This window comes from Salmo trutta, unplaced genomic scaffold (genome assembly GCF_901001165.1).
Source record: "Salmo trutta unplaced genomic scaffold, fSalTru1.1, whole genome shotgun sequence".
Lineage (NCBI taxonomy): Eukaryota > Metazoa > Chordata > Actinopteri > Salmoniformes > Salmonidae > Salmo > Salmo trutta.
Genome location: NW_021823359.1, coordinates 1 through 24,000, shown reverse-complemented (window position 1 = coordinate 24,000; position 24,000 = coordinate 1). Strand labels below are relative to the sequence as shown.

Genomic DNA, 24,000 nt, shown 5'->3' with positions numbered 1-24,000 from the left:
GGAAGCAAAGTAGGGTCAGGCCTGGTTAGTACTTGGATGGGAGACCGCCTGGGAATACCAGGTGCTGTATGCTTTTTGTCCACGATGGTGTGCTCTTACACTATTTCATCAGCAACACTGCCTTGTAGTAAGCATTTAATGATGAATTGACTAAATGCAGCTTCCTGCTGCAAACTGCAATGTCTGTTTATCAGACTCACTTTGACTATATATGTTGTACCAAGAGATTGTTTATCGTTTACGGCCATACCAGCCTGGGGGCGCTATTCCTGATTGGAGAAGTGACGACAGGTGCGAGTGTTTGAGCTGTGAGCGAGTGTTTGCTTGAGAGTGTTTGCTCGAGAGCTATTTTTGTTTATTTTTTTGGATTTTGACATATAATTTATTGTTTTTTCATTTGAATAGTTTTAAGTTTGGTTAGTTTTCCCCCCCTGCAGTTTTGCTGCTTGGGGGAGGTTTTTTTCGGTTTCATTTTTGATTTACAATGACGGACAACATGGCAACGACAAACGGAATGGACAAGGACAACGAAAATGCGCAACGGAAGGAAAACGAAAATAAAGGAGGAATGAAATATGGAAAAGAATACACGGTGGCAATTGAGTTGGTGGGAGAAGAAAATGTGACGACGATGGAATTACTACGAGCAATTAAGGAGGTGTGTGGAGAGGTGGTGGGATGCCGAATGAAAGGAGATAAGAAATATGAAATTACGATGAGAAACGGAAAAGGTAAAGAACGTCTAATGGACGGTTTACGGATAAAGGACACGAGGATTCTGGCGAGAGATGTGAATATCAATGAATTGGTGGTGTCTTTCATGAATCTCCCGGTATATATAGAAGACAAAGTTATACTGGACAAGCTGAGTAGCTGGGGAGTAACGGCCGTCTCGGAGATAAGGAAGAGAGTTTGGCCTGGAACGGAGGTGGTTGACGGGACACGTTTTTGTAAAGTCAAATTCACAGAACAAGTCAAATCGTTGCCATATTCTACAAGAATTGAGACGCTAGAAGGAGCTGAATACTTCAGGGTTATTCATGACAAACAGGTCAGAGTTTGTCGGTTGTGTATTCAACCCGGGCACATAGTCAAAGACTGCCCTGAATTCAAGTGCTTTAAGTGCAGCAATCAAGGCCATTACGCTAGAGAATGTATCGGAGAGAAGGAAAGGAATTTTTGTGGCGGATGCAGAAAGAGATTGGCGGAGTGCAACTGTGGAGAAGTTATGACTGAAGAGGGGAGTCAAGTACTATTCGAGGAAGAAGTTGTACTGTCGGAAGAAGGAGAAGAAGATGGAGGAGAGGACGTGGTGGAGGGTGGAGAGACGGAGGAAGGAAGAAGGGAGAAGAAGGAAGACCAGAAGATGAACGAAATTGGGAGCAGCATGGATTCGGAAATAAGAAGATGTAGTTTTCAGGAGGAGGGGGGGAGTGGACTGGGGGGAAGCACGGGGGACTCACAGGTTTTGGGGGAAAGCACAGCACAAACAAGTACCTCGGGGGTTGAAGAAATGGAGAGGGGTTTAAGTTTAATGACAATAACAGAGACGGGTATGAACACGGGGAGCACAACGACGACTACACATGAGACGGAGATGAACACGGGGAGCACAACGAATATTCCAGAAACGGCGATGAGCACGGGGAGCACGGCGACTGTATTGGAGGCGGCGATGAGCGCGGGGAGCAGGACGGACGAGGGTGTAAAGAAGTTGAGTTGGCTGGATGAGATGGACTTGGAGGAGATATCGGACACGGATGATGGGGAAAAGGTTGAAAGAATGACAGGATGATACAGGAAGAGGAAAGCAGCGGGAGGGGGGGAGAGAAAGGGTGGAAGAGGAAAGAAACTGGATAAAAAGTAGAGCATAATGAAATTATATTTTATAATTTTATTATTTATTAGTATGGTCAAAATAATGTCGATAAATGCAAATGGTGTGAGAACAATAGGAAAATTTAATAGAATAGTACAAATGAAGAATTCTGATATTTTATGTATTCAAGAGACGCACTGGGATAATATGTGTGCTTTAGAAGTAAAAAAAATATGGAGGGATTTTATTTATGTAAACAATGGCAGGGGGAATTCATGTGGGGTTGCAATTTTATTAAGGAAGGATGTAGTAGAAAATGTGAAGAAGATATATAATGATAATAATGGGAGGATTTTAATTTTAGATTTTGAGTATATGAGTAGGGTTTTTAGAATTATAAATATTTATGCGCCGAATAATGAAATAGAGAGAAGGAATTTATTTTTAGAATTAGGGAAATGGTGCAAGGGTAACTGTATTTTAGTTGGGGATTTTAATGTAAAAATGGATAGACTAGATATGACAAGGGGAGCTATTTTTAGAAGTGACGTATCTAGGGGGGTTTTAAGGAAGATGATGTTTGAAAACAGTTTGATTGATATATGGAGGGACGAGAATCCGAACAAGAGAGAATTTTCTAGAAGGCAGGTGGTTTTAGGGGAATTGAAACAGACACGGATAGATCTGGTTTTAGTAAATGAAGGGTTAAGGAATTTTATGAAAGATATTAAATATATTTTTACAACTTTTAGTGATCATGCTGGGTTAACATTTTCGGTGGGGTTAGATAAGGAAAGGAAAGGGGGGGAATATGGTGTATGAATGCAGGGTATTTAGGTGATGAGGAATACGGGAAACAACTTAAATCTTTGATAGAACATGAAATGGAGGATAAGCAAAAAGGGAATGATAAGTGTCAGTGGTGGGAAAATGTTAAGGAAAAAATAAAAGTTTTTAGTATTAGATATGCAAGGAATAAGAGGAGTAGGATGACAAGAGAATAAATTATTTAAGAACAAAACTGAATGAAGAAATGAGGAAATGTGATATTGATCCTAACTATAATATTGAAAGATTTTTAGATTTAAAAGCACAATTGAGCAAATGTGAAATAGATAAGTGTAAGGGTGCAATTATTAGAAGTAGGGCAAAATATGTTTTAGAAGGGGAGAAATGTACGTCATTTTTTCTTGGTTTAGAGAAAACTAAACAGATGAAATCATATATTAATGAGATTGAGAATGTAAAGGGTGAAGTGGTAAATGATTATGTTGAGATATTAGAAACTGTACAGAATTTTTACAATGATTTATTTAACCTGTTAGGGTATAGGGGGCAGTATTGAGACTTTTTTGAAAAAAGATGTGCCCATTTTTAAATGCCTCCTACACCTACCCAGTAACTACAATATGCATATACTTATTATATATGGATAGAAAACACCCTAAAGTTTCAAAAACTGTTTGAATGGTGTCTGTGAGTATAACAGAACTCATTTGGCAGGCAAAACCCTGAGACAGATTCTGACAGGAAGTGGATACCTGATGTGTTGAATTGACTTTGAGCCTATGCCATTGAAAAACAAAGGGGGTGAATTATATTCTGGCACTTCCTATTGCTTCCAGAAGATGTCCCCAGCCTTTACAAAGTGTTTTGAGTGTTCTACAGTGAGATCTGACCGAATAAGAGCCATGGAACGTGATGGTCCATCATTCACCCTGGCGCGCGATTTGATGGTGGGTACTCTCATTCCGAAACGTTTTAAAAGAAAACCCAATGGTCCGCCTTGAATTTTATTCATGTTCTGGTTAAAAAAGGCCCTAATGATTTATGCGATACAACGTTTGACATGTTTGAACGAACGGAAATATATTTTTTCCGTTCTTGAAGTGAAGTGAAGTCCGGCTGGCTTAGATCATGCGCTACAACACGGAGGTTTTTCGACATAAATGATGAGCTTTTTTGAACAAAAATACATTCGTTATGGACCTGGGACTCTTTGGAAGTGACATCTGATGAAGAGAATCAAAGGTAATGGATTATTTATATAGTATTTTCGATTTTAGATTCCTCCAACATGGCGGTTAGTCTGTATCGCGATGCGTATTTTTCTGGCGCAGTGCTCAGATTATTGCAAAGTGTGATTTCCCAGTAAGGTTAATTTAAAATCTGACAAGTCCATTGCGTTCAAGAGATGTAAATCTATAATTCTTTGAATGACAATATAATATTTTAGCAATGTTTTCTAATATTAATTAATTATTTTGTCGTCATGACTTGACTGCCGGTATTGGAGGGAAACGATTTCCTGAACATCAACGCCATAGTAAAACACTGTTTTTAGATATAAATATGAACTTGATAGAACTAAAAATGCATGCATTGTCTAACAAAATGTCCTAGGAGTGTCATCTGATGGAGATTGTAAAAGGTTAGTGCATAATTTTAGCTGATTGTATGGTTTTGGTGACGCATGTCTTTGAATCGACAATGCATTGCACACAGCTATTGTCAATGTACTCTCCTAACATAACCTAACTTTATGCTTTCCCCGTAAAACCTTTTTGAAATCGGTAAACGTGGTTAGATTAAGAAGATGTTTATCTTTCAAAGGCTGTAAGTTAGTTGTATGTTTGAGAAATTTGAATTTGTACATTTATTTGGTTTCAAATTTGCCGCTCTTGAAATGCACCTGCTGTTGATAGGGTGCGCCACAGGTGGCACGCTAACGTCCCAGGTAGCCTCAAGAAGTTAAGAAAGGGGAGGTGGATGAGGGGTGTGTAAAAGAGATTTTAAATAGTGTGGATGTGCAAATTGGTGTTGAGGATAAGCAAATGTGTGATAGGAAGATAACAGTGGATGAAGTGAAAGATGCAATTAAGGGTTTACAAATAAATAAAAGTCCTGGAGTAGATGGACTAATTGCAGAGTTTTATAAAATGTATGAAAGTCTTTTAGCACCGATTTTATTGGAAGTATATCAATATATGGAAGATAATAATAATGTTTCAGACTCCATGGTGACAGGGCTGATATCGATTTTATATAAAAATAAGGGGAGCAAATTGAAACTAGAAAATTATAGGCCAATTAGTTTAATAAACTCAGATTATAAGATTTTAGCTAAGATACTGGCAAATAGGATGAAGATGGTTTTAAATGATATTATAGCACCTACACAAAATTATAGTGTGCCTGGAAGGGATATAGCGGATACCATTAATACACTTAGAGATGTGATAAATAAAATGAATAGTGATAAGATAGGGGGAATTGTTTTAAGTATAGATTTTAATAAAGCTTTTGACAGGGTGGAACATGATTTTATGTTTAGGGTACTAGAAAAATATGGGTTTGGAAATAGAATAATAGGATGGATAAAATTATTATATAGAAAGGCTAAAAGTAGGGTCAAATGTAATGGGGTTTTAACAGATTATTTTATTCTTGAGAGATCAGTGAGACCGGGGTGCCCTTTATCAGCTTTATTGTTTGTTTTATCGGTAGAACCCTTAGCGGCATACCTTAAAAAAGATCATTTTATAAATTGTGTAGAGACTCCGCAAGGAGGTTTTAGTTTAATTCATCAATATGCAGACGATACCACAATAACAGTTAGAGACGAGGGAAGTGTTAAAAGGGTGATGGAATGTTTTAAAGTATATGAGAAAGCCTCAGGAGCAAAAGTGAATATGGAGAAGTCAGTAATAATGTATGTTGGGAAGATTAATGAGGGGACTTTTACTTTTAAGGTGGTAAATTATTATTTTAAGGTGTTAGGTGTGTTTTTAGGGGTGAAGGAACAAGAAGCTAGGGATCTAACATGGAGTGGGGTTATAAACAAAGTTAGGAAGGTAGTAAATATGTGGAGGGGGAGGGCATTGAAATTAAAAGGGAAAGTAATTGTTGTAAATTCTTTACTGATGTCAATTTTTATTCATGTCATGAATGTTTTAGATGTACCAGAATGGGTTTTATCTGAAATGAATAAGATTTTAGTTGATTTTTTATGGGATGGAAAAGGAGTGAACATTTCTTTTAAAACTTTGATTGCAGGTTATAACACTTCATTTAGAAAACCTGCAAAAAGCCCATTTGCATTTATCGACATTATTTTGACCATACTAATAAATAATAAAATTATAAAATATAATTTCATTATGCTCTACTTTTTATCCAGTTTCTTTCCTCTTCCACCCTTTCTCTCCCCCCCTCCCGCTGCTTTCCTCTTCCTGTATCATCCTGTCATTCTTTCAACCTTTTCCCCATCATCCGTGTCCGATATCTCCTCCAAGTCCATCTCATCCAGCCAACTCAACTTCTTTACACCCTCGTCCGTCCTGCTCCCCGCGCTCATCGCCGCCTCCAATACAGTCGCCGTGCTCCCCGTGCTCATCGCCGTTTCTGGAATATTCGTTGTGCTCCCCGTGTTCATCTCCGTCTCATGTGTAGTCGTCGTTGTGCTCCCCGTGTTCATACCCGTCTCTGTTATTGTCATTAAACTTAAACCCCTCTCCATTTCTTCAACCCCCGAGGTACTTGTTTGTGCTGTGCTTTCCCCCAAAACCTGTGAGTCCCCCGTGCTTCCCCCCAGTCCACTCCCCCCCTCCTCCTGAAAACTACATCTTCTTATTTCCGAATCCATGCTGCTCCCAATTTCGTTCATCTTCTGGTCTTCCTTCTTCTCCCTTCTTCCTTCCTCCGTCTCTCCACCCTCCACCACGTCCTCTCCTCCATCTTCTTCTCCTTCTTCCGACAGTACAACTGCTTCCTCGAATAGTACTTGACTCCCCTCTTCAGTCATAACTTCTCCACAGTTGCACTCCGCCAATCTCTTTCTGCATCCGCCACAAAAATTCCTTTCCTTCTCTCCGATACATTCTCTAGCGTAATGGCCTTGATTGCTGCACTTAAAGCACTTGAATTCAGGGCAGTCTTTGACTATGTGCCCGGGTTGAATACACAACCGACAAACTCTGACCTGTTTGTCATGAATAACCCTGAAGTATTCAGCTCCTTCTAGCGTCTCAATTCTTGTAGAATATGGCAACGATTTGACTTGTTCTGTGAATTTGACTTTACAAAAACGTGTCCCGTCAACCACCTCCGTTCCAGGCCAAACTCTCTTCCTTATCTCCGAGACGGCCGTTACTCCCCAGCTACTCAGCTTGTCCAGTATAACTTTGTCTTCTATATATACCGGGAGATTCATGAAAGACACCACCAATTCATTGATATTCACATCTCTCGCCAGAATCCTCGTGTCCTTTATCCGTAAACCATCCATTAGATGTTCTTTACCTTTTCCATTTCTCATCGTAATTTCATATTTCTTATCTCCTTTCATTCGGCATCCCACCACCTCTCCACACACCTCCTTAATTGCTCGTAGTAATTCCATCGTCGTCACATTTTCTTCTCCCACCAACTCAATTGCCACCGTGTATTCTTTTCCATATTTCATTCCTCCTTTATTTTCGTTTTCCTTCCGTTGCGCATTTTCGTTGTCCTTGTCCATTCCGTTTGTCGTTGCCATGTTGTCCGTCATTGTAAATCAAAAATGAAACCGAAAAAAACCTCCCCCAAGCAGCAAAACTGCAGGGGGGAAAACTAACCAAACTTAAAACTATTCAAATGAAAAAAACAATAAATTATATGTCAAAATCCAAAAAAATAAACAAAAATAGCTCTCGAGCAAACACTCTCAAGCAAACACTCGCTCACAGCTCAAACACTCGCACCTGTCGTCACTTCTCCAATCAGGAATAGCGCCCCCAGGCTGGTATGGCCGTAAACGATAAACAATCTCTTGGTACAACATATATAGTCAAAGTGAGTCTGATAAACAGACATTGCAGTTTGCAGCAGGAAGCTGCATTTAGTCAATTCATCATTAAATGCTTACTACAAGGCAGTGTTGCTGATGAAATAGTGTAAGAGCACACCATCGTGGACAAAAAGCATACAGCACCTGGTATTCCCAGGCGGTCTCCCATCCAAGTACTAACCAGGCCTGACCCTACTTTGCTTCCGAGATCAGACGAACCCAGGCTGGCATGGCCGTAAACGATAAACAATCTCTTGGTACAACATATATAGTCAAAGTGAGTCTGATAAACAGACATTGCATTTTCACCAATTAGATAAGCAGCTTGAACTTTGTGTCACGGAAAAAGTAGAAGAAATTACAAACACTGTAGCCATCTCTTTTTAGCTCAGGTAGTTGGATAAAATACAAACTTTATTTCCTTTCATCATTTGAACAGGGCAAGCGAGCACAAAGCAATCACAAGCTGCATTCAGCAACAATATTCTTATTTGTCTTATAAATACAAGCAAGATGCTAACTGACAACACAAGGAACTTTGATCCTATTAAAAAGGCAAAAAAGCTGCATTTAGTCAATTCATCATTAAATGCTTACTACAAGTCAGTGTTGCTGATGCAATAGTGTAAGAGCACACCCTCGTGGACAAAAAGCTTACAGCACCTGGTATTCCCAGGCGGTCTCCCATCCAAGTACTAACAAGGCCCGACGCTGCTTAGTTTCCGAGATCAGACGAGATCGGGCGTACCCAGTCTCTCTAGTTGAAAACTGATCGATTTGAATGGGTATTTTTTACATTCGTTTACTTTGATTCACTTACTGATGCATCAATCGACTCAAAATAAATGAGCTCCATTCTTTTTGAAGTTTTATTTTTTCGTTTTTCTCTTTTAAAATATGAATTGATCTAATTTTGCTTAATATTCATTTGTCAAAACTCATCATCAGTTTGCTGTCACGGCTGAAGAAGACAGAATGTGAAAGACACAGCAGATGAACTACAAAAGATTTGAACTGAAGCCTGGTCAACAGTTTGGAAGACTGCTATGCTCACAAGTATAGCACAAACACTCACATGAGGTTCAATCTTTCCAAGCACCATGGACAACAACAATCGATATCCTCATTGTCATTGCCGCAGAAAGCAAAATAATTTTATTCTTGTGTAAGGCTCGTTGGTCTAGGGGTATGATTCTCGCTTAGGGTGCGAGAGGTCCCGGGTTCAAATCCTGGATGAGCCCTTTTGCAGATATTTTAACAAGGTCAGACAGGCAGATCTCGGGCCACTGGTCGCAGGACGAGGTGGCTGAATGGTTTAGGCGATGGACTGCAAATCTATTGTGATATTCACTAGTTGGCTCAATGTCGCACTTCATTTAGAAAACCTGCAAAAAGCCCAAAGATTTTTGATTCTACAAACAGAAGTTGGCACATAGAGGGTTCCGAATTCAGACGAGTCCCTAGACACTTGTGGGGGACGTAGAGAAAGATTGAGAACACCACCGTGTTCGCGAGGGTCTCCTCTTTCCAGGGAGGGGTCATAGGATTTTGTAGGTCAAACGGTTCAGAAGCTACCGATGTTTTTGTGAGAAGACCGATTATAGGTATGTCTCATGGTTTGACAAACACCGCTCTAGCTCCACCACCTTTCATTGCAGATGTGGAGGTGTAACATAAACAGTTATGGAGGCTTGAGACAGATACGACTCGTCTCAATCTCTCTAGTTGAAAACTGATCGATTTGAATGGGTATTTTTTACATTCGTTTACTTTGATTCACTTACTGATGCATCAATCGACTCAAAATAAATGAGCTCCATTCTTTTTGAAGTTTTATTTTTTCGTTTTTCTCTTTTAAAATATGAATTGATCTAATTTTGCTTAATATTCATTTGTCAAAACTCATCATCAGTTTGCTGTCACGGCTGAAGAACACAGAATGTGAAAGACACAGCAGATGAACTACAAAAGATTTGAACTGAAGCCTGGTCAACAGTTTGGAAGACTGCTATGCTCACAAGTATAGCACAAACACTCACATGAGGTTCAATCTTTCCAAGCACCATGGACAACAACAATCGATATCCTCATTGTCATTGCCGCAGAAAGCAAAATAATTTTATTCTTGTGTAAGGCTCGTTGGTCTAGGGGTATGATTCTCGCTTAGGGTGTGAGAGGTCCCGGGTTCAAATCCCGGATGAGCCCTTTTGCAGATATTTTAACAAGGTCAGACAGGCAGATCTCGGGCCACTGGTCGCAGGACGAGGTGGCTGAATGGTTTAGGCGATGGACTGCTAATCTATTGTGATATTCACTAGTTGGCTCAATGTCGCACTTCATTTAGAAAACCTGCAAAAAGCCCAAAGATTTTTGATTCTACAAACAGAAGTTGGCACATAGAGGGTTCCGAATTCAGACCAGTCCCTAGACACTTGTGGGGGACGTAGAGAAAAATTGAGAACACCACCGTGTTCGCGAGGGTCTCCTCTTTCCAGGGAGGGGTCATAGGATTTTGTAGGTCAAACGGTTCAGAAGCTACCGATGTTTTTGTGAGAAGACCGATTATAGGTATGTCTCATGGTTTGACAAACACCGCTCTAGCTCAACCACCTTTCATTGCAGATGTGGAGGTGTAACATAAACAGTTATGGAGGCTTGAGACAGATACGACTCGTCTCAATCTCTCTAGTTGAAAACTGATCGATTTGAATGGGTATTTTTTACATTCGTTTACTTTGATTCACTTACTGATGCATCAATCGACTCAAAATAAATGAGCTCCATTCTTTTTGAAGTTTTATTTTTTCGTTTTTCTCTTTTAAAATATTAATTGATCTAATTTTGCTTAATATTCATTTGTCAAAACTCATCATCAGTTTGCTGTCGCGGCTAAAGAAGACAGAATGTGAAAGACACAGCAGATGAACTACAAAAGATTTGAACTGAAGCCTGGTCAACAGTTTGGAAGACTGCTATGCTCACAAGTATAGCACAAACACTCACATGAGGTTCAATCTTTCCAAGCACCATGGACAACAACAATCGATATCCTCATTGTCATTGCCGCAGAAAGCAAAATAATTTTATTCTTGTGTAAGGCTCGTTGGTCTAGGGGTATGATTCTCGCTTAGGGTGCGAGAGGTCCCGGGTTCAAATCCCGGATGAGCCCTTTTGCAGATATTTTAACAAGGTCAGACAGGCAGATTTCGGGCCACTGGTCGCAGGACGAGGTGGCTGAATGGTTTAGGCGATGGACTGCTAATCTATTGTGATATTCACTAGTTGGCTCAATGTCGCACTTCATTTAGAAAACCTGCAAAAAGCCCAAAGATTTTTGATTCTACAAACAGAAGTTGGCACATAGAGGGTTCCGAATTCAGACGAGTCCCTAGACACTTGTGGGGGACGTAGAGAAAGATTGAGAACACCACCGTGTTCGCGAGGGTCTCCTCTTTCCAGGGAGGGGTCATAGGATTTTGTAGGTCAAACGGTTCAGAAGCTACCGATGTTTTTGTGAGAAGACCGATTATAGGTATGTCTCATGGTTTGACAAACACCGCTCTAGCTCCACCACCTTTCATTGCAGATGTGGAGGTGTAACATAAACAGTTATGGAGGCTTGAGACAGATACGACTCGTCTCAATCTCTCTAGTTGAAAACTGATCGATTTGAATGGGTATTTTTTACATTCGTTTACTTTGATTCACTTACTGATGCATCAATCGACTCAAAATAAATGAGCTCCATTCTTTTTGAAGTTTTATTTTTTCGTTTTTCTCTTTTAAAATATGAATTGATCTAATTTTGCTTAATATTCATTTGTCAAAACTCATCATCAGTTTGCTGTCGCGGCTAAAGAAGACAGAATGTGAAAGACACAGCAGATGAACTACAAAAGATTTGAACTGAAGCCTGGTCAACAGTTTGGAAGACTGCTATGCTCACAAGTATAGCACAAACACTCACATGAGGTTCAATCTTTCCAAGCACCATGGACAACAACAATCGATATCCTCATTGTCATTGCCACAGAAAGCAAAATAATTTTATTCTTGTGTAAGGCTCGTTGGTCTAGGGGTATGATTCTCGCTTAGGGTGCGAGAGGTCCCGGGTTCAAATCCCGGATGAGCCCTTTTGCAGATATTTTAACAAGGTCAGACAGGCAGATCTCGGGCCACTGGTCGCAGGACGAGGTGGCTGAATGGTTTAGGCGATGGACTGCTAATCTATTGTGATATTCACTAGTTGGCTCAATGTCGCACTTCATTTAGAAAACCTGCAAAAAGCCCAAAGATTTTTGATTCTACAAACAGAAGTTGGCACATAGAGGGTTCCGAATTCAGACGAGTCCCTAGACACTTGTGGGGGACGTAGAGAAAGATTGAGAACACCACCGTGTTCGCGAGGGTCTCCTCTTTCCAGGGAGGGGTCATAGGATTTTGTAGGTCAAACGGTTCAGAAGCTACCGATGTTTTTGTGAGAAGACCGATTATAGGTATGTCTCATGGTTTGACAAACACCGCTCTAGCTCAACCACCTTTCATTGCAGATGTGGAGGTGTAACATAAACAGTTATGGAGGCTTGAGACAGATACGACTCGTCTCAATCTCTCTAGTTGAAAACTGATCGATTTGAATGGGTATTTTTTACATTCGTTTACTTTGATTCACTTACTGATGCATCAATCGACTCAAAATAAATGAGCTCCATTCTTTTTGAAGTTTTATTTTTTCGTTTTTCTCTTTTAAAATATTAATTGATCTAATTTTGCTTAATATTCATTTGTCAAAACTCATCATCAGTTTGCTGTCGCGGCTAAAGAAGACAGAATGTGAAAGACACAGCAGATGAACTACAAAAGATTTGAACTGAAGCCTGGTCAACAGTTTGGAAGACTGCTATGCTCACAAGTATAGCACAAACACTCACATGAGGTTCAATCTTTCCAAGCACCATGGACAACAACAATCGATATCCTCATTGTCATTGCCGCAGAAAGCAAAATAATTTTATTCTTGTGTAAGGCTCGTTGGTCTAGGGGTATGATTCTCGCTTAGGGTGCGAGAGGTCCCGGGTTCAAATCCCGGATGAGCCCTTTTGCAGATATTTTAACAAGGTCAGACAGGCAGATCTCGGGCCACTGGTCGCAGGACGAGGTGGCTGAATGGTTTAGGCGATGGACTGCTAATCTATTGTGATATTCACTAGTTGGCTCAATGTCGCACTTCATTTAGAAAACCTGCAAAAAGCCCAAAGATTTTTGATTCTACAAACAGAAGTTGGCACATAGAGGGTTCCGAATTCAGACGAGTCCCTAGACACTTGTGGGGGACGTAGAGAAAGATTGAGAACACCACCGTGTTCGCGAGGGTCTCCTCTTTCCAGGGAGGGGTCATAGGATTTTGTAGGTCAAACGGTTCAGAAGCTACCGATGTTTTTGTGAGAAGACCGATTATAGGTATGTCTCATGGTTTGACAAACACCGCTCTAGCTCCACCACCTTTCATTGCAGATGTGGAGGTGTAACATAAACAGTTATGGAGGCTTGAGACAGATACGACTCGTCTCAATCTCTCTAGTTGAAAACTGATCGATTTGAATGGGTATTTTTTACATTCGTTTACTTTGATTCACTTACTGATGCATCAATCGACTCAAAATAAATGAGCTCCATTCTTTTTGAAGTTTTATTTTTTCGTTTTTCTCTTTTAAAATATTAATTGATCTAATTTTGCTTAATATTCATTTGTCAAAACTCATCATCAGTTTGCTGTCGCGGCTAAAGAAGACAGAATGTGAAAGACACAGCAGATGAACTACAAAAGATTTGAACTGAAGCCTGGTCAACAGTTTGGAAGACTGCTATGCTCACAAGTATAGCACAAACACTCACATGAGGTTCAATCTTTCCAAGCACCATGGACAACAACAATCGATATCCTCATTGTCATTGCCGCAGAAAGCAAAATAATTTTATTCTTGTGTAAGGCTCGTTGGTCTAGGGGTATGATTCTCGCTTAGGGTGCGAGAGGTCCCGGGTTCAAATCCCGGATGAGCCCTTTTGCAGATATTTTAACAAGGTCAGACAGGCAGATCTCGGGCCACTGGTCGCAGGACGAGGTGGCTGAATGGTTTAGGCGATGGACTGCTAATCTATTGTGATATTCACTAGTTGGCTCAATGTCGCACTTCATTTAGAAAACCTGCAAAAAGCCCAAAGATTTTTGATTCTACAAACAGAAGTTGGCACATAGAGGGTTCCGAATTCAGACGAGTCCCTAGACACTTGTGGGGGACGTAGAGAAAGATTGAGAACACCACCGTGTTCGCGAGGGTCTCCTCTTTCCAGGGAGGGGTCATAGGATTTTGTAGGTCAAACGGTTCAGAAGCTACCGATGTTTTTGTGAGAAGACCGATTATAGGTATGTCTCATGGTTTGACAAACACCGCTCTAGCTCCACCACCTTTCATTGCAGATGTGGAGGTGTAACATAAACAGTTATGGAGGCTTGAGACAGATACGACTCGTCTCAATCTCTCTAGTTGAAAACTGATCGATTTGAATGGGTATTTTTTACATTCGTTTACTTTGATTCACTTACTGATGCATCAATCGACTCAAAATAAATGAGCTCCATTATTTTGAAGTTTTATTTTTTCGTTTTTCTCTTTTAAAATATTAATTGATCTAATTTTGCTTAATATTCATTTGTCAAAACTCATCATCAGTTTGCTGTCGCGGCTAAAGAAGACAGAATGTGAAAGACACAGCAGATGAACTACAAAAGATTTGAACTGAAGCCTGGTCAACAGTTTGGAAGACTGCTATGCTCACAAGTATAGCACAAACACTCACATGAGGTTCAATCTTTCCAAGCACCATGGACAACAACAATCGATATCCTCATTGTCATTGCCACAGAAAGCAAAATAATTTTATTCTTGTGTAAGGCTCGTTGGTCTAGGGGTATGATTCTCGCTTAGGGTGCGAGAGGTCCCGGGTTCAAATCCCGGATGAGCCCTTTTGCAGATATTTTAACAAGGTCAGACAGGCAGATCTCGGGCCACTGGTCGCAGGACGAGGTGGCTGAATGGTTTAGGCGATGGACTGCTAATCTATTGTGATATTCACTAGTTGGCTCAATGTCGCACTTCATTTAGAAAACCTGCAAAAAGCCCAAAGATTTTTGATTCTACAAACAGAAGTTGGCACATAGAGGGTTCCGAATTCAGACGAGTCCCTAGACACTTGTGGGGGACGTAGAGAAAGATTGAGAACACCACCGTGTTCGCGAGGGTCTCCTCTTTCCAGGGAGGGGTCATAGGATTTTGTAGGTCAAACGGTTCAGAAGCTACCGATGTTTTTGTGAGAAGACCGATTATAGGTATGTCTCATGGTTTGACAAACACCGCTCTAGCTCAACCACCTTTCATTGCAGATGTGGAGGTGTAACATAAACAGTTATGGAGGCTTGAGACAGATACGACTCGTCTCAATCTCTCTAGTTGAAAACTGATCGATTTGAATGGGTATTTTTTACATTCGTTTACTTTGATTCACTTACTGATGCATCAATCGACTCAAAATAAATGAGCTCCATTCTTTTTGAAGTTTTATTTTTTCGTTTTTCTCTTTTAAAATATTAATTGATCTAATTTTGCTTAATATTCATTTGTCAAAACTCATCATCAGTTTGCTGTCGCGGCTAAAGAAGACAGAATGTGAAAGACACAGCAGATGAACTACAAAAGATTTGAACTGAAGCCTGGTCAACAGTTTGGAAGACTGCTATGCTCACAAGTATAGCACAAACACTCACATGAGGTTCAATCTTTCCAAGCACCATGGACAACAACAATCGATATCCTCATTGTCATTGCCACAGAAAGCAAAATAATTTTATTCTTGTGTAAGGCTCGTTGGTCTAGGGGTATGATTCTCGCTTAGGGTGCGAGAGGTCCCGGGTTCAAATCCCGGATGAGCCCTTTTGCAGATATTTTAACAAGGTCAGACAGGCAGATCTCGGGCCACTGGTCGCAGGACGAGGTGGCTGAATGGTTTAGGCGATGGACTGCTAATCTATTGTGATATTCACTAGTTGGCTCAATGTCGCACTTCATATAGAAAACCTGCAAAAAGCCCAAAGATTTTTGATTCTACAAACAGAAGTTGGCACATAGAGGGTTCCGAATTCAGACGAGTCCCTAGACACTTGTGGGGGACGTAGAGAAGGATTGAGAACACCACCGTGTTCGCGAGGGTCTCCTCTTTCCAGGGAGGGGTCATAGGATTTTGTAGGTCAAACGGTTCAGAAGCTACCGATGTTTTTGTGAGAAGACCGATTATAGGTATGTCTCATGGTTTGACAAACACCGCTCTAGCTCCACCACCTTTCATTGCAGATGTGGAGGTGTAACATAAACAGTTATGGAGGCTTGAGACAGATACGACTCGTCTCAATCTCTCTAGTTGAAAACTGATCGATTTGAATGGGTATTTTTTACATTCGTTTACTTTGATTCACTTACTGATGCATCAATCGACTCAAAATAAATGAGCTCCATTCTTTTTGAAGTTTTATTTTTTCGTTTTTCTCTTTTAAAATATTAATTGATCTAATTTTGCTTAATATTCATTTGTCAAAACTCATCATCAGTTTGCTGTCGCGGCTAAAGAAGACAGAATGTGAAAGACACAGCAGATGAACTACAAAAGATTTGAACTGAAGCCTGGTCAACAGTTTGGAAGACTGCTATGCTCACAAGTATAGCACAAACACTCACATGAGGTTCAATCTTTCCAAGCACCATGGACAACAACAATCGATATCCTCATTGTCATTGCCGCAGAAAGCAAAATAATTTTATTCTTGTGTAAGGCTCGTTGGTCTAGGGGTATGATTCTCGCTTAGGGTGCGAGAGGTCCCGGGTTCAAATCCCGGATGAGCCCTTTTGCAGATATTTTAACAAGGTCAGACAGGCAGATCTCGGGCCACTGGTCGCAGGACGAGGTGGCTGAATGGTTTAGGCGATGGACTGCTAATCTATTGTGATATTCACTAGTTGGCTCAATGTCGCACTTCATTTAGAAAACCTGCAAAAAGCCCAAAGATTTTGGATTCTACAAACAGAAGTTGGCACATAGAGGGTTCCGACTTCAGACGAGTCCCTAGACACTTGTGGGGGACGTAGAGAAAGATTGAGAACACCACCGTGTTCGCGAGGGTCTCCTCTTTCCAGGGAGGGGTCATAGGATTTTGTAGGTCAAACGGTTCAGAAGCTACCGATGTTTTTGTGAGAAGACCGATTATAGGTATGTCTCATGGTTTGACAAACACCGCTCTAGCTCAACCACCTTTCATTGCAGATGTGGAGGTGTAACATAAACAGTTATGGAGGCTTGAGACAGATACGACTCGTCTCAATCTCTCTAGTTGAAAACTGATCGATTTGAATGGGTATTTTTTACATTCGTTTACTTTGATTCACTTACTGATGCATCAATCGACTCAAAATAAATGAGCTCCATTCTTTTTGAAGTTTTATTTTTTTGTTTTTCTCTTTTAAAATATTAATTGATCTAATTTTGCTTAATATTCATTTGTCAAAACTCATCATCAGTTTGCTGTCGCGGCTAAAGAAGACAGAATGTGAAAGACACAGCAGATGAACTACAAAAGATTTGAACTGAAGCCTGGTCAACAGTTTGGAAGACTGCTATGCTCACAAGTATAGCACAAACACTCACATGAGGTTCAATCTTTCCAAGCACCATGGACAACAACAATCGATATCCTCATTGTCATTGCCACAGAAAGCAAAACAATTTTATTCTTGTGTAAGGCTCGTTGGTCTAGGGGTATGATTCTCGCTTAGGGTGCGAGAGGTCCCGGGTTCAAATCCCGGATGAGCCCTTTTGCAGATATTTTAACAAGGTCAGACAGGCAGATCTCGGGCCACTGGTCGCAGGACGAGGTGGCTGAATGGTTTAGGCGATGGACTGCTAATCTATTGTGATATTCACTAGTTGGCTCAATGTCGCACTTCATTTAGAAAACCTGCAAAAAGCCCAAAGATGTTTGATTCTACAAACAGAAGTTGGCACATAGAGGGTTCCGAATTCAGACGAGTCCCTAGACACTTGTGGGGGACGTAGAGAAAAATTGAGAACACCACCACCGTGTTCGCGAGGGTCTCCTCTTTCCAGGGAGGGGTCATAGGATTTTGTAGGTCAAACGGTTCAGAAGCTACCGATGTTTTTGTGAGAAGACCGATTATAGGTATGTCTCATGGTTTGACAAACACCGCTCTAGCTCAACCACCTTTCATTGCAGATGTGGAGGTGTAACATAAACAGTTATGGAGGCTTGAGACAGATACGACTCGTCTCAATCTCTCTAGTTGAAAACTGATCGATTTGAATGGGTATTTTTTACATTCGTTTACTTTGATTCACTTACTGATGCATCAATCGACTCAAAATAAATGAGCTCCATTCTTTTTGAAGTTTTATTTTTTCGTTTTTCTCTTTTAAAATATTAATTGATCTAATTTTGCTTAATATTCATTTGTCAAAACTCATCATCAGTTTGCTGTCGCGGCTAAAGAAGACAGAATGTGAAAGACACAGCAGATGAACTACAAAAGATTTGAACTGAAGCCTGGTCAACAGTTTGGAAGACTGCTATGCTCACAAGTATAGCACAAACACTCACATGAGGTTCAATCTTTCCAAGCACCATGGACAACAACAATCGATATCCTCATTGTCATTGCCGCAGAAAGCAAAACAATTTTATTCTTGTGAAAGGCTCGTTGGTCTAGGGGTATGATTCTCGCTTAGGGTGCGAGAGGTCCCGGGTTCAAATCCCGGATGAGGCCTTTTGCAGATATTTTAACAAGCACAGACAGGCAGATCTCGGGCCACTGGTCGCAGGACGAGGTGGCTGAATGGTTTAGGCGATGGACTGCTAATCTATTGTTATATTCACTAGTTGGCTCAATGTCGCACTTCATTTAGAAAACCTGCAAAAAGCCCAAAGATTTTTGATTCTACAAACAGAAGTTGGCACATAGAGGGTTCCGAATTCAGACGAGTCCCTAGACACTTGTGGGGGACGTAGAGAAAGATTGAGAACACCACCGTGTTCGCGAGGGTCTCCTCTTTCCAGGGAGGGGTCATAGGATTTTGTAGGTCAAACGGTTCAGAAGCTACCGATGTTTTTGTGAGAAGACCGATTATAGGTATGTCTCATGGTTTGACAAACACCGCTCTAGCTCCACCACCTTTCATTGCAGATGTGGAGGTGTAACATAAACAGTTATGGAGGCTTGAGACAGATACGACTCGTCTCAATCTCTCTAGTTGAAAACTGATCGATTTGAATGGGTATTTTTTACATTTGTTTACTTTGATTCACTTACTGATGCATCAATCGACTCAAAATAAATGAGCTCCATTCTTTTTGAAGTTTTATTTTTTCGTTTTTCTCTTTTAAAATATTAATTGATCTAATTTTGCTTAATATTCATTTGTCAAAACTCATCATCAGTTTGCTGTCGCGGCTAAAGAAGACAGAATGTGAAAGACACAGCAGATGAACTACAAAATATTTGAACTGAAGCCTGGTCAACAGTTTGGAAGACTGCTATGTTCACAAGTATAGCACAAACACTCACATGAGGTTCAATCTTTCCAAGCACCATGGACAACAACAATCGATATCCTCATTGTCATTGCCGCAGAAAGCAAAACAATTTTATTCTTGTGTAAGGCTCGTTGGTCTAGGGGTATGATTCTCGCTTAGGGTGCGAGAGGTCCCGGGTTCAAATCCCGGATGAGGCCTTTTGCAGATATTTTAACAAGCTCAGACAGGCAGATCTCGGGCCACTGGTCGCAGGACGAGGTGGCTGAATGGTTTAGGCGATGGACTGCTAATCTATTGTGATATTCACTAGTTGGCTCAATGTCGCACTTCATTTAGAAAACCTGCAAAAAGCCCAAAGATTTTTGATTCTACAAACAGAAGTTGGCACATAGAGGGTTCCGAATTCAGACGAGTCCCTAGACACTTGTGGGGGACGTAGAGAAAGATTGAGAACACCACCGTGTTCGCGAGGGTCTCCTCTTTCCAGGGAGGGGTCATAGGATTTTGTAGGTCAAACGGTTCAGAAGCTACCGATGTTTTTGTGAGAAGACCGATTATAGGTATGTCTCATGGTTTGACAAACACCGCTCTAGCTCAACCACCTTTCATTGCAGATGTGGAGGTGTAACATAAACAGTTATGGAGGCTTGAGACAGATACGACTCGTCTCAATCTCTCTAGTTGAAAACTGATCGATTTGAATGGGTATTTTTTACATTCGTTTACTTTGATTCACTTACTGATGCATCAATCGACTCAAAATAAATGAGCTCCATTCTTTTTGAAGTTTTATTTTTTCGTTTTTCTCTTTTAAAATATTAATTGATCTAATTTTGCTTAATATTCATTTGTCAAAACTCATCATCAGTTTGCTGTCGCGGCTAAAGAAGACAGAATGTGAAAGACACAGCAGATGAACTACAAAAGATTTGAACTGAAGCCTGGTCAACAGTTTGGAAGACTGCTATGCTCACAAGTATAGCACAAACACTCACATGAGGTTCAATCTTTCCAAGCACCATGGACAACAACAATCGATATCCTCATTGTCATTGCCGCAGAAAGCAAAACAATTTTATTCTTGTGTAAGGCTCGTTGGTCTAGGGGTATGATTCTCGCTTAGGGTGCGAGAGGTCCCGGGTTCAAATCCCGGATGAGGCCTTTTGCAGATATTTTAACAAGCTCAGACAGGCAGATCTCGGGCCACTGGTCGCAGGACGAGGTGGCTGAATGGTTTAGGCGATGGACTGCTAATCTATTGTGATATTCACTAGTTGGCTCAATGTCGCACTTCATTTAGAAAACCTGCAAAAAGCCCAAAGATTTTTGATTCTACAAACAGAAGTTGGCACATAGAGGGTTCCGAATTCAGACGAGTCCCTAGACACTTGTGGGGGACGTAGAGAAAGATTGAGAACACCACCGTGTTCGCGAGGGTCTCCTCTTTCCAGGGAGGGGTCATAGGATTTTGTAGGTCAAACGGTTCAGAAGCTACCGATGTTTTTGTGAGAAGACCGATTATAGGTATGTCTCATGGTTTGACAAACACCGCTCTAGCTCAACCACCTTTCATTGCAGATGTGGAGGTGTAACATAAACAGTTATGGAGGCTTGAGACAGATACGACTCGTCTCAATCTCTCTAGTTGAAAACTGATCGATTTGAATGGGTATTTTTTACATTCGTTTACTTTGATTCACTTACTGATGCATCAATCGACTCAAAATAAATGAGCTCCATTCTTTTTGAAGTTTTATTTTTTCGTTTTTCTCTTTTAAAATATTAATTGATCTAATTTTGCTTAATATTCATTTGTCAAAACTCATCATCAGTTTGCTGTCGCGGCTAAAGAAGACAGAATGTGAAAGACACAGCAGATGAACTACAAAAGATTTGAACTGAAGCCTGGTCAACAGTTTGGAAGACTGCTATGCTCACAAGTATAGCACAAACACTCACATGAGGTTCAATCTTTCCAAGCACCATGGACAACAACAATCGATATCCTCATTGTCATTGCCGCAGAAAGCAAAACAATTTTATTCTTGTGAAAGGCTCGTTGGTCTAGGGGTATGATTCTCGCTTAGGGTGCGAGAGGTCCCGGGTTCAAATCCCGGATGAGCCCTTTTGCAGATATTTTAACAAGCTCAGACAGGCAGATCTCGGGCCACTGGTCGCAGGACGAGGTGGCTGAATGGTTTAGGCGATGGACTGCTAATCTATTGTGATATTCACTAGTTGGCTCAATGTCGCACTTCATTTAGAAAACCTGCAAAAAGCCCAAAGATTTTTGATTCTACAAACAGAAGTTGGCACATAGAGGGTTCCGAATTCAGACGAGTCCCTAGACACTTGTGGGGGACGTAGAGAAAAATTGAGAACACCACCGTGTTCGCGAGGGTCTCCTCTTTCCAGGGAGGGGTCATAGGATTTTGTAGGTCAAACGGTTCAGAAGCTACCGATGTTTTTGTGAGAAGACCGATTATAGGTATGTCTCATGGTTTGACAAACACCGCTCTAGCTCAACCACCTTTCATTGCAGATGTGGAGGTGTAACATAAACAGTTATGGAGGCTTGAGACAGATACGACTCGTCTCAATCTCTCTAGTTGAAAACTGATCGATTTGAATGGGTATTTTTTACATTCGTTTACTTTGATTCACTTACTGATGCATCAATCGACTCAAAATAAATTAGCTCCATTCTTTTTGAAGTTTTATTTTTTCGTTTTTCTCTTTTAAAATATTAATTGATCTAATTTTGCTTAATATTCATTTGTCAAAACTCATCATCAGTTTGCTGTCGCGGCTAAAGAAGACAGAATGTGAAAGACACAGCAGATGAACTACAAAAGATTTGAACTGAAGCCTGGTCAACAGTTTGGAAGACTGCTATGCTCACAAGTATAGCACAAACACTCACATGAGGTTCAATCTTTCCAAGCACCATGGACAACAACAATCGATATCCTCATTGTCATTGCCGCAGAAAGCAAAACAATTTTATTCTTGTGTAAGGCTCGTTGGTCTAGGGGTATGATTCTCGCTTAGGGTGCGAGAGGTCCCGGGTTCAAATCCCGGATGAGGCCTTTTGCAGATATTTTAACAAGCTCAGACAGGCAGATCTCGGGCCACTGGTCGCAGGACGAGGTGGCTGAATGGTTTAGGCGATGGACTGCTAATCTATTGTGATATTCACTAGTTGGCTCAATGTCGCACTTCATTTAGAAAACCTGCAAAAAGCCCAAAGATTTTTGATTCTACAAACAGAAGTTGGCACATAGAGGGTTCCGAATTCAGACGAGTCCCTAGACACTTGTGGGGGACGTAGAGAAAGATTGAGAACACCACCGTGTTCGCGAGGGTCTCCTCTTTCCAGGGAGGGGTCATAGGATTTTGTAGCTCAAACGGTTCAGAAGCTACCGATGTTTTTGTGAGAAGACCGATTATAGGTATGTCTCATGGTTTGACAAACACCGCTCTAGCTCAACCACCTTTCATTGCAGATGTGGAGGTGTAACATAAACAGTTATGGAGGCTTGAGACAGATACGACTCGTCTCAATCTCTCTAGTTGAAAACTGATCGATTTGAATGGGTATTTTTTACATTCGTTTACTTTGATTCACTTACTGATGCATCAATCGACTCAAAATAAATGAGCTCCATTCTTTTTGAAGTTTTATTTTTTCGTTTTTCTCTTTTAAAATATTAATTGATCTAATTTTGCTTAATATTCATTTGTCAAAACTCATCATCAGTTGCTGTCGCGGCTAAAGAAGACAGAATGTGAAAGACACAGCAGATGAACTACAAAAGATTTGAACTGAAGCCTGGTCAACAGTTTGGTAGACTGCTATGCTCACAAGTATAGCACAAACACTCACATGAGGTTCAATCTTTCCAAGCACCATGGACAACAACAATCGATATCCTCATTGTCATTGCCGCAGAAAGCAAAACAATTTTATTCTTGTGAAAGGCTCGTTGGTCTAGGGGTATGATTCTCGCTTAGGGTGCGAGAGGTCCCGGGTTCAAATCCCGGATGAGCCCTTTTGCAGATATTTTAACAAGCACAGACAGGCAGATCTCGGGCCACTGGTCGCAGGACGAGGTGGCTGAATGGTTTAGGCGATGGACTGCTAATCTATTGTGATATTCACTAGTTGGCTCAATGTCGCACTTCATTTAGAAAACCTGCAAAAAGCCCAAAGATTTTTGATTCTACAAACAGAAGTTGGCACATAGAGGGTTCCGAATTCAGACGAGTCCCTAGACACTTGTGGGGACGTAGAGAAAAATTGAGAACACCACCGTGTTCGCGAGGGTCTCCTCTTTCCAGGGAGGGGTCATAGGATTTTGTAGGTCAAACGGTTCAGAAGCTACCGATGTTTTTGTGAGAAGACCGATTATAGGTATGTCTCATGGTTTGACAAACACCGCTCTAGCTCCAACCACCTTTCATTGCAGATGTGGAGGTGTAACATAAACAGTTATGGAGGCTTGAGACAGATACGACTCGTCTCAATCTCTCTAGTTGAAAACTGATCGATTTGAATGGGTATTTTTACATTCGTTTACTTTGATTCACTTACTGATGCATCAATCGACTCAAAATAAATGAGCTCCATTCTTTTTGAAGTTTTATTTTTTCGTTTTTCTCTTTTAAAATATTAATTGATCTAATTTTGCTTATATTCATTTG

The 24,000-nt window shown here is 40.8% G+C and overlaps 16 non-coding genes across 16 annotated transcripts; all 16 read left to right on the top strand.

The window, feature by feature from the left end:
- Positions 1–8,815: 8,815 nt before the first annotated feature.
- On the top strand, positions 8,816–8,887 carry trnap-agg (transfer RNA proline (anticodon AGG)). Its single transcript has one exon. It is a non-coding gene; the product is annotated as a tRNA-Pro (tRNA).
- An 892-nt stretch (positions 8,888–9,779) lies between these two features.
- On the top strand, positions 9,780–9,851 carry trnap-agg (transfer RNA proline (anticodon AGG)). The gene has a single exon. It is a non-coding gene; the product is annotated as a tRNA-Pro (tRNA).
- Positions 9,852–10,743: 892 nt separating this feature from the next.
- Positions 10,744–10,815, top strand: trnap-agg (transfer RNA proline (anticodon AGG)). Its single transcript has one exon. It is a non-coding gene; the product is annotated as a tRNA-Pro (tRNA).
- Positions 10,816–11,707: 892 nt separating this feature from the next.
- On the top strand, positions 11,708–11,779 carry trnap-agg (transfer RNA proline (anticodon AGG)). The gene has a single exon. It is a non-coding gene; the product is annotated as a tRNA-Pro (tRNA).
- An 892-nt stretch (positions 11,780–12,671) lies between these two features.
- On the top strand, positions 12,672–12,743 carry trnap-agg (transfer RNA proline (anticodon AGG)). Its single transcript has one exon. It is a non-coding gene; the product is annotated as a tRNA-Pro (tRNA).
- Positions 12,744–13,635: 892 nt separating this feature from the next.
- trnap-agg (transfer RNA proline (anticodon AGG)) lies at positions 13,636–13,707 on the top strand. Its single transcript has one exon. It is a non-coding gene; the product is annotated as a tRNA-Pro (tRNA).
- An 891-nt stretch (positions 13,708–14,598) lies between these two features.
- Positions 14,599–14,670, top strand: trnap-agg (transfer RNA proline (anticodon AGG)). Its single transcript has one exon. It is a non-coding gene; the product is annotated as a tRNA-Pro (tRNA).
- Positions 14,671–15,562: 892 nt separating this feature from the next.
- On the top strand, positions 15,563–15,634 carry trnap-agg (transfer RNA proline (anticodon AGG)). Its single transcript has one exon. It is a non-coding gene; the product is annotated as a tRNA-Pro (tRNA).
- An 892-nt stretch (positions 15,635–16,526) lies between these two features.
- trnap-agg (transfer RNA proline (anticodon AGG)) lies at positions 16,527–16,598 on the top strand. The gene has a single exon. It is a non-coding gene; the product is annotated as a tRNA-Pro (tRNA).
- Positions 16,599–17,490: 892 nt separating this feature from the next.
- trnap-agg (transfer RNA proline (anticodon AGG)) lies at positions 17,491–17,562 on the top strand. Its single transcript has one exon. It is a non-coding gene; the product is annotated as a tRNA-Pro (tRNA).
- An 895-nt stretch (positions 17,563–18,457) lies between these two features.
- trnap-agg (transfer RNA proline (anticodon AGG)) lies at positions 18,458–18,529 on the top strand. The gene has a single exon. It is a non-coding gene; the product is annotated as a tRNA-Pro (tRNA).
- Positions 18,530–19,421: 892 nt separating this feature from the next.
- Positions 19,422–19,493, top strand: trnap-agg (transfer RNA proline (anticodon AGG)). The gene has a single exon. It is a non-coding gene; the product is annotated as a tRNA-Pro (tRNA).
- An 892-nt stretch (positions 19,494–20,385) lies between these two features.
- trnap-agg (transfer RNA proline (anticodon AGG)) lies at positions 20,386–20,457 on the top strand. The gene has a single exon. It is a non-coding gene; the product is annotated as a tRNA-Pro (tRNA).
- An 892-nt stretch (positions 20,458–21,349) lies between these two features.
- Positions 21,350–21,421, top strand: trnap-agg (transfer RNA proline (anticodon AGG)). Its single transcript has one exon. It is a non-coding gene; the product is annotated as a tRNA-Pro (tRNA).
- An 892-nt stretch (positions 21,422–22,313) lies between these two features.
- trnap-agg (transfer RNA proline (anticodon AGG)) lies at positions 22,314–22,385 on the top strand. The gene has a single exon. It is a non-coding gene; the product is annotated as a tRNA-Pro (tRNA).
- Positions 22,386–23,276: 891 nt separating this feature from the next.
- Positions 23,277–23,348, top strand: trnap-agg (transfer RNA proline (anticodon AGG)). The gene has a single exon. It is a non-coding gene; the product is annotated as a tRNA-Pro (tRNA).
- The last annotated feature ends 652 nt before the right edge of the window (positions 23,349–24,000 follow it).